This window comes from Phragmites australis, chromosome 17, assembly GCF_958298935.1.
Source record: "Phragmites australis chromosome 17, lpPhrAust1.1, whole genome shotgun sequence".
In the NCBI taxonomy this organism is placed as follows: domain Eukaryota; kingdom Viridiplantae; phylum Streptophyta; class Magnoliopsida; order Poales; family Poaceae; genus Phragmites; species Phragmites australis.
Window position 1 is genome coordinate 10,500,267 of NC_084937.1, and position 9,817 is coordinate 10,510,083.

Here is a 9,817-nt window from a genome sequence, read left to right on the forward strand (position 1 = left end):
GAGGCAAACTGCCTCTGGATATAATGTTCTAATGAGTGCAATGCTTCCATCGCCAGACCTTCCGGTGAGAATAATTTCTCTGGGACTTTTTCTAATTCAATCAAACTTTGTCCCAGCTGCAGTGGCTTCTTAATGTATTGCATCCATGTGACCTACTAACATGTATTCTTGTTATTAATCATAAAAATCACAATCATGGCCTAATAGAGCCATTTTTCACTACAATCTCCCCCTTTTTGGTGATTGATGACAACACAACCAAAGCGAGAGGCAAATAATATCAATTTAGACCAATTAAGAGAATACATGATTTCAAAAGTTCATAAGGCCATACCTCTTTGCTTAGGTGTATGGTAAGAACAAATTATGATACTAATTGTAAGGCAATCTTGTCCTTACCAATTAGTATCTCCTGTTTTTGCTACAATCTCACCTCTTTTTATATCTCCCTCGATTGACCCATACAAGAGCTTCTTCATCTCCTTTGTCAACTCAAGATGAATCCCTCTTTGTCAACAACCTACTCGAAATAGTTCTTGCTTTCTCTTGCTTCTTGCTTTGGTCTCAAAATTCTTCGTCTTTGTCAACAATCTCAAAAAGGCTACAAACTCATGTTGAACTCAAGGGAAAGCTTTAGGGAATTTGGGAGAGAATTTTATAAAATATGATTCATATGAATGATACTACTTAAGATATGAGATAGTGATACCAATTGAAAAGATATACCAATTGAAAGAATAGGAGGCATTGATACCAATTACAAAAGACAAACAAGGATCACAAATCATGAAACTCACATGATATAATCTAAACTCCCCCTATATGTGTGCATTCATATGATGAGAGTAAAACATATGCACAACTAGATAATATGACAAGATAAGAAGTTTAAGACATATCATGCATGGAGGTAGCTTAAATGTAGAAATGAATTGACAATGATACCAATTTAATTTTTTAAGCATTGCATACCTCCGGGGATTTGTTGATCACTTCATGAGACAACAAAAGATATCACTTGAAACACATGTTAGTCTCAAAATCACAACCTATAATATATACTCCCCCTAAAAGTGTGCATACAAGTGTTGAATACTTGTAAGAGAGATGCACTTGTTATTGGTAACAATGGGGAATTTATCCTATGGATTAGTTCATGTAACATAAGGAATACTAATTGAAGAGCTAGTGATTACCAATTAAAGGACTAGTGCCATGAAAGAAACCAATAACTAATAAACCATATAGGTTTCTCATAGGAGAGAGAGAAACACAAGCAACCTACCATATGTAAAACCAACACTAGGCATTGCAATGAATTGAATTAAGCATATGCAATCCTAGGCAAGGCAAAGATACCAATTGAAAATATTTTATATCTAGTACCTTTCACCTTTGCATGGGGATTTGGGTATATGATGATCTTGATCTTCATCAATGCACTCAATCTTGTACACTTGGCTTTTTGCTTGAATTTTCACTTAATCTTGTGTGCCAAGTCTCCAAATCCCTAAATGCCTATGGACTTTAAGTCTTCTTTCGAACCTGAACCGATTGGGGTCCTTTCATTTGGTTATGACTTTCTTAAGCACCCAAATATGTTGGTTCCACCCCCGATCCTTTCTCCCAACTATGTGTGCAACCACTTTGCCATTGTTCTTCTTCTTGAGCTTGTAGTGGTTGCTCTTGATTTTGTTCTTGTAATTGGGCTTGGTGTAGATGTTGGATGTCTTTTTGGAGAGGTTTATCATCTTCTTCTCCTTGTTCTTCTTCTTTACTTGCTTGCATTGGAAAGACTTGTGGCCTTCTTAATGGCACTTGAAGCATGTCATGGTGGACCCCTCCGCAAGCTTCTTCACTATGGTGGAATGGTTATATTGAGGAGGTTGGACATGGTTCTTGCCCTTTAGTCTTGCCAAGTCCTTCTTGAGCTTCTCCACTTCTTGCTTAAGCTCACCATTTTCTTGTGCAATGAGTTCATTAGATGATTCTACAATAACATTCTCAATGCATTTCTCATTGCAAAGGGGTGAGCTAAATAAATCAATTAAATCATCACAAGAAGTGGAAGCATCTACCTTAGGTTTGAAATTAAAGAGAGAGATAGATTGCTTCAAAGGGACCTTAGGTTGAAATTCAATGCAGTCAAATTTAACCTTAAGTTCTTCATGCTCCTTCTTTAGCAAATTGAATTTGCACAATAATTATTCATAATTAAAAACAAAGGTAGCATGAATCTCATTAAGTGCATTGAATTTTTTAAGCTCTTTAGATTGTTTTTTAATGGCCCTTTGTTGCTCATTTATCAAGTCAAGAAATTTTTCTTGAGAGGGTGAATCCTCATTAGATTCATCATCACTTAAATCACTTTCCATACCTTTAGCCATAAGGCACTTGTGAGATGACATGCGCGATGATGATTTGCATGATGACGACCTTGAGGAAGAGCTTCTCTTAGAGGAGTGGATGGTGAAGCTTTTATCACTTGAGCTTGACTCTTCATCTTCACTCACCCATCTTCCTATGCTTGCAAATGCTTTGCTTCTTCCTCTTGTCTCAAGAACATGATATTTCTCATTGCACACATCCTTTGTGCCTTTATGTATTTCAATGAGACTAGTCCAAATATCATGTGCATTAGTGAGAGAATATACTCTATTAAATGCATCAACACATAAAGATGACAAAAGGGTACTCTTTACTAAAGCATCAAATTGTTTCTCCGTTTTGGTGATGCGTTCTTTCATCCCCTCTTCAGTGACCTCCAAACATCTAGACTTTTTGCTTCCAAATAACATGTCATAAGAATTTTCCAACGGGGGAAATTAGTGTCGTTAAAGTGTGGAGCACTACCAATATCCATCCCTAACCTCGGGCGTCATACCTCTATGCGGTTAAGCCCAATTGAAGAGCACGGGGCTCTAATACTAATTGAAGGGAATCGAGGACGTCCTAAGAGGGGGGTGAATTAGGACACTTAAGAACTATTGGCTCCAAAACTTTCATAAGATAAGCCTATATCAATTTCTATCTAAATGTTCTCTAGGCTTATCTAGAGTGTCTACTCTACTGCTTAAGAGAATTACAAGGTAAATTGCAAGTAAGTAATTGCGGAAATGTAAATGAGGTAGAGAGACAAACTCAGCACGAGCGATTTTTATCTCATGGTATTGGTGGCACACAAGCCACCCCTAGTCCAAGTTGGAGCTTCACAAAAGATATACTCCCATTCATCAAGTCTCTTCCGATCATGGCTCTTGAGACACCAAGTAATCAAGACAAGGCCTCAAGCATGATGAGCCACCAAGCCACCAAGGTGAGGTCTCGCCACTAACCTCTCTTCCGATCATTTGTACGTCATCTTCACTTTGGAGCTTTAGTCACAAAGACAAGAGCCTCCACGTCCCTGCACAATCTTCTTGCCGCCACTCCACACCAAGTCAGAGGATCAACAAGTTACCGGCGAGTTACCAAGACTCCAAGGTGCCGGTGTACCTCTTGGTACACGTTTGGATCACTCCTTGATCTGCATTCTAGGTTACAGCACCTAGCAACTCTTCTCTCTAGGCCTATAAGCTCTAATCACTCACTAATGGTGTGCTTAGTTGTCTTGGATGAACACTTTATGTTCTTCGATAGCTTGGATGTCTTTTTAGGTGTATGAGGGTTTCTCTGGACTCCAGCACCTTCAAATAAATGAGTGGAGGGGTATTTATAGTCTCAACCCTGCAGACTAGCAGTTAACCCAACAGCTCACATATAGGATGATCCAGCGTTAATAGAGGTACAAGCACCGACCATTCGATGTGTACATTCTTAGAAACTAGTCTATGGTACTCCACTCAGAGTTCTTCTGAACACCGGATTGTCTAGTGTAATCTTTAATCCATCACCAGACTATCCGATGAGTACACTTGAGCCTTCTCATCTTCAGCAACCTCTCTGTGTAAATTGCTCCGGCGTTCATTATCTTCATCGTCGGACCTTCCGGTGTGTTGAAATTCTCCTTTTTCTGGATTTTCCACACCTTCTGTTAAATGCTTCGGTGAAGCCTCCGGTGTGCATCACTTCATCACCAGACTATCCGGTGAGTAGATCTTTGATCTTTTGCGCTTGGATTCTTCTCTGCAAGAATTAGTCCAATGAACATCTTTTCTTATCACCGGACCTTCCGGTGAGTGCAATCCACTCTGACTCCTTCTGACAGAATTGCTCTAGCGTGTACACTCTTTATCACCAGATCATTCAGTGAGGCAAACTGCCTCTGGACATAATGCTCTGGTGAGTGCAATTCTTCCAGCACTGGACAATCTGGTGAGAACAATTTCTTTGGTACTTTTTCCAATTCAACCAAACTTTATCCCAGCTGTAGTGGCTTCTTGATGTATTGCATCCATGAGACCTACTAACATATATTCTTGACAAACATGTTAGTCCCAATGACTACGTTGTCATTAATCATCAAAATCACAATCATGGCCTAATAGGGCTATTTTCGCTACAGGAGGGAGAGTGATAAGGAGGAGCAAGCTTCAGTGATGAAGGAGGCGGCTGGGAAGAAGCAGGATGTCACGTCCCAAATTCTTAATCACACATTTAAGTAAAATCATTCTTCTTAAGCATTATGCTTAATTTTGCGTAATTGTAATTCGGAGCGCTAATGCACTTCGTTTAAAATCATTTGGATGAGAGAAGAAAATTAGGGGAGAAAAGAATAGAAATTGCATTGAAAATACCCATTTTCTCTAACATGTGGGCCCCACTTGTGGCCCCACACATCACCCACTCCCTCTCTCAAGTGGGCAGTACCCCACCTGCCCTCTCTCTCTCCTCACTTCCCACGTCTCCCAAGCTGCAGCAGCAGCTCCCCTCCCTCTCCCCCTCTCCCACTCAAGCACTCTCTCTTTTCTTCCAAAATTCGAGCTCAAGTGGAGGATTCAAGGTATGCATGTGGTACCATTGCATTCTCTAGCTCATGAGCTACTCATATATCCAATCCATTTTTGTTTTCGTGGAAGAATCGAGTAGTTCTTGAAGTTCTTGGTGTTCTTGAGCTTTTTGGAGAAAATAGAGTTTTGGTCGAAAATGAGCTATAGAGTCGTGTTGCTAGTTGATGAGCAAGTTCTAGTACCCTTAGATTATCCCTAACATGTCCCCTTTAGGCTTGGAAAGGATCGCAACTTGAATCAACCAAAAATCCACTCGAGAACAACTTTTCTAGCTAACTCGAATACTCCGGACTGACCCGGATACTCCGGATTCAGTGGAATGTGTCTGTTGAATTGTGTTCAAAATTGGTTAGGGTTTACGGTGCGAGATTGGTTTAGAACCTTTTGGATAGGGCATATGCACGTTTGTGTAGCACAGATTTGTAAAATGAGTCAAATCACCCGAGGGAAAAATCGTGAAGAACCCAAGTCTATATCACTCGGATTATCCGGACAAACCCGGAGAATCCGGGTAGTTATGTCATTGTGTAGCTGAGAGCTTCGTTCAGAACCTCACTACGGAATGTCCAGCACATCCCGGATAGTCCGGACCAACCCGGAGGTTCCGAGTCAAGTTAGAATAGTGCTAACAGAGAGCCTTCACCAGAGGATGGCCCGGACACTCCAGAACTCGTACATTCCGGATTCACCTGGATACTCCGGGCCAGCCAAATAAAAAGCAGCAACCGAGCACCTCTTCCGGAGGGTCACCCGGAGGGTTTGAGCCCAGATACTCCGAACCATTCCGGATACACTGGATGGCTGTTATTTTTCGGATTTCATTTAGATCATTTAGTATGGCGTTGATTTGCATATCTTATACTTCTAGTATGTGTTGAGCTTTGTGGCATACCTTTTTGCACTTCATTCATACTCATTTGCATTGCGCGCATTGATCCTTTATAGAGATCGCCGATCCGTCGATCCTGGAGGCCGAGGGTGTTCCCGAGGCGCCCCACCTGTTTGAGCCAGTGCATCCAGGCAAGCAACTAAGCATATTGATCCCTCTTGTATAATTGGATAGGATTAAAATTGATGAAATATGCTTATGTATGTATGCATGTTTAGTGAGTCAGTGTCGGGTACCAATGGGTAGAACCTATGCTGATTCCATTCTTCTACCTTGAATACATGTGTATTTACATTCTTTGTAGCCTTGAGATATTGTCAATGTCTAGGTATAAGTTTAACTTATATGCTTAGCCATGCTTAGGTCATTCGGTAGAAGTTGAACGATGGCGCATTCCGTTGTTCGCGAGCATAGGACCTTCTTATGATTACATACACTTATCGAGGTTGAGATGGTTGTATGAGTGGTGAGTATGAGACGAAGTGTGGACGATGTTAGGATGGTGTTTTGTCATGCCCGGATGTGGAGTTCCCCTAGATAGGTCAGTAGAGAAACCGGATACCGTAGACCGCTTTGCGTCGGTTAAGCACCGATCGTCGGTGTTGTTGGCTTTAGCACTTACCTTACTCACCACATGCCAATCAAATGGTAAGGCGAGTCGAATAGCTTCGTAGCTGTGGCTTTTTGGGTATGGACATCGACGATATGAGCGGACGGGCTTGTAGCAGTACTAGTTTGCTCCAGGAGTAGTTCTAGTACCGTCGCACCGAGCGATGCATGATCCAAACGGTTGTGGCTGGTTGGGAAAGGTTGTCACGAGTACCCCTTGTGTGCACTTTGGCCGGTGGCACAAGTCGAATGGTCCTCGTGTCGTGTGGCTCCAGGAGTATCTCCTTGCAGGGTGTATAAACAATTTGAACTGTCGCGCTCTCGATCATGAGCATGCTTCTGTCCATCTGCATCAATCGTAGAGTTTCGAATATGGTTTGTGGTTCGATATGTGGGAGATGGTGATGTTGGTACTTGTTACTTATTGTTATACATGTTGCTTACAGTTACTTGTGTTCAGTTGTTAGTTGCAAGGTAATTTTCATATATTTTGGTAAAGTTTCATTCGCTCACACATATATCTAGGATGCTTAGTGTATATGTTTTACCTAACCTATGGTTCATTCTTGCTAATGATCAATGCATAATTCTTGAAGTCGAGCTATGTATATGTGCTCTATATGGTTTAAGTCTTGCAAGTACCTCGTACTCATGCCTGCGCTTTCAGGTACTCCTGTTGCTAGAGAAGAGGCTGCTTTTGGCTACTTCGTGCCTACTGATCAGGGTGGTGGGCAAGAGTAGTGCATCCTACTCTGAAGGTGACGTGTTGAGATGGTGCCTAAGGGCATGTGACGCCATTCTCTTTTATTGTTCATAAGTTTAACTTTCCGTTGCGTAGTTCTTTTGTGGTTGATACACATATTTTTAATAAAAAATGTTTGAATATAAACATTTATTGTATTTTTGGATTATTTTTATTTAAACTTGTAATACTTATCAGTGACTCACTTCAATATGTAACAAAAAATAGAGAACATATTTGATAAAAAAAAATTCATCTATTGGTCTACTCTTAAATGCATTTATCTAAGTAATTTTGTAAAAAATCATAAGTTAGAATAGATTCGTGAGCAATTTAAAAATAGATTAAGCTAATTCATATCAGATGTTCAACAAATTTTAAGAATAAATTAGAATAATTCAAAGATAATATTAGATCTAGTTGCTACATATTTTTAATAAAAAATTAGAACAATTTGTGAATAATTTTGCTACAAGCAAATTTTAAAAAAACAAATTGATTCAAACAAGTTAGTAATTTATATACTTTTAGAGCAAAATAGGTATGTATGCTATATGACTAAAGCGTGTAGTTTTTAGATTTTACTATATAATTGTCCCTCCACAGTTAACGACAGATCCAACGTTTCACTCCATCGCAGCTGCGCGCTTCCACGGCGCCCTGACCGGCCGGGCGGGGCGGTGGCGCAGGTGACGGACGCAGCCAAGGAGGCAGAAGAAGTCCACGACGGGCTGGATCCGCCGGTCACCGTCACGATCGCCATCGTCTCCATGGTCTGGTCTGATCTGATCTCCCTACAGAGAAACCTTCACTTGTACAGCCGACCACTCTTGGCATATCGGTCTTGGATGCATGCAGATCTGGCTCGGTGAAGGAGAGGGAGATTTATGCAGGAGGACGGGGACTCGGTGTTGAAGCTGTTGGGCTGCCTCCACGGCTTCCGAAACGGCTATTTTGGGAGGGAGCAGTTAAGGGTGATTGGTTAAGGATATGCAATTTAATGTTAATGACTTGTTTCCGAGCGTGCATGCGTTGAGCGCGCGGCATGCACGCTGAACCGGCAGGGGCTGTGGAACTTTCAACTTGTGTCTGCGTTCACACAGCAGCAACGCACTCGTCGAGTTATCATTTGGGCTCATGAGGATTCGCGTGATTTTTTCACATCCGCTGTGTTGTGTATCTTGTACTATCTGATTATAAATATAGATTGTTTTAGTCTCTTTAACTATTCTTTAAATACAAATCATTCTCAAACTTTTATACATTTTTTTTTTCTTTTCTTATTTTTATTTAATAAATACTATCACTCTCGTAAATAAATGAGTTATCTTTTCAATACAGAGTAAATAAGAGACAACAAGATCATTCGATCTATTTTTTAATTCTTATATATAAATCTACAATAATCTATATTTACAATTATATACTTTGTCATTGTCAGTGATACGGAGAAACAAATGGCATGGGGAGGCGAGCAGTTTCAGGAGATGCCTATTCGAGTCATCGGCAGCCGCGCCTGTTCATTTTGTCTGCATCCTCTCTCTCACCAGGTTCGTTCTCTCTAGTGTGTTTTCGTTCCCTGTCCCCAAATCGATTTACAACGGTTTTGTTTTGGTGTTTGATCCAGTGGGAAGAGGAAATCATAATTTCGATGGAGGGGATCACAGAAAGGTGAGTCGTCATGTTTGGTGTTTGATCCAGTGGGAAGCGGAAATCATAATCATGATGGAGGGGATCACAGAAATGTGAGTTCATCATCCTGTGTTTTGTATTCGATTCCATTCCCCTTTTCCCAAATCATTTGAGATTCTGAGTTTTTTGTGATGGTGTTTTGATTCAGTGGCGCGGAAGTGGGGGTTTATGATTTGGCATGGGGACTTGCCTGACAGATGCAAACGCGGGGGGGGGGCTTGTCGGCTATCCCCCACATGGAGTTCGCCGAATCTGCCTGCCCTCGCGGTGTAAGAGCATCTCCAACCAAGCCCTCATATTTGACCCCCTATCCCTCTTATTTAGGGGCTCCTCATCCAGATTTCATCCCCTATTTCTCAACGTGTTCCAACCGACCCCTCATATTTGACCCCCTATATTCGAATCATCTTTATTTTATTAATATCTGGTAACTCTCTCTCTTCTCTCTCCCCTCTCTTCCTCTCTCTCTCTCCTCTCTCCCAAATGAGGGGTTGGATGAGGAGCCCCTAAATTTAGGGGATGAGGGAGGAGATTTGAGGGGTCCTCAAATAAAGGGGGTCGGATAGTGGGTCGGTTGGAGATCAATTTTCATCGTTTTTTTCTCAAATGTAGGATAGGGGGTGAGAAGAGGGCTTGATTGGAGATGCTCTAATGTTGCCTCAGCACTTCCAGCGGCTTCCAGCGAACTCCTCCGTTTGGTGTCAGCTGCCACCTCCGCTGGCAGGGGCTCCAGGATGGCGCGACCTCCACCTTCGCTAACCGTGGAGACGCCATCTTTGCCAGTTTGGTTATCCTAGGAATGGCGTCGCCTCTCCACCTTTGTCCGGTGTGGAGCCTCCTGATCTGGCAGCCTCCACCCAAATCTCTCTCTCTCTCTCTCTCCCTTCTCTGCTATACCAATTTTTTTTTGCATTTTGTATCGATTTGCTTATATGC

The 9,817-nt window shown here is 41.6% G+C and overlaps 1 long non-coding RNA gene across 1 annotated transcript; it reads left to right on the forward strand.

Annotated features, from left to right (window-relative positions):
• The first annotated feature begins 8,648 nt into the window (after positions 1-8,648).
• LOC133897673 (uncharacterized) lies at positions 8,649-9,154 on the forward strand. Its single transcript, XR_009905951.1, has 3 exons — positions 8,649-8,716; positions 8,817-8,934; positions 9,030-9,154. It is a non-coding gene; the product is annotated as an uncharacterized LOC133897673 (long non-coding RNA).
• The last annotated feature ends 663 nt before the right edge of the window (positions 9,155-9,817 follow it).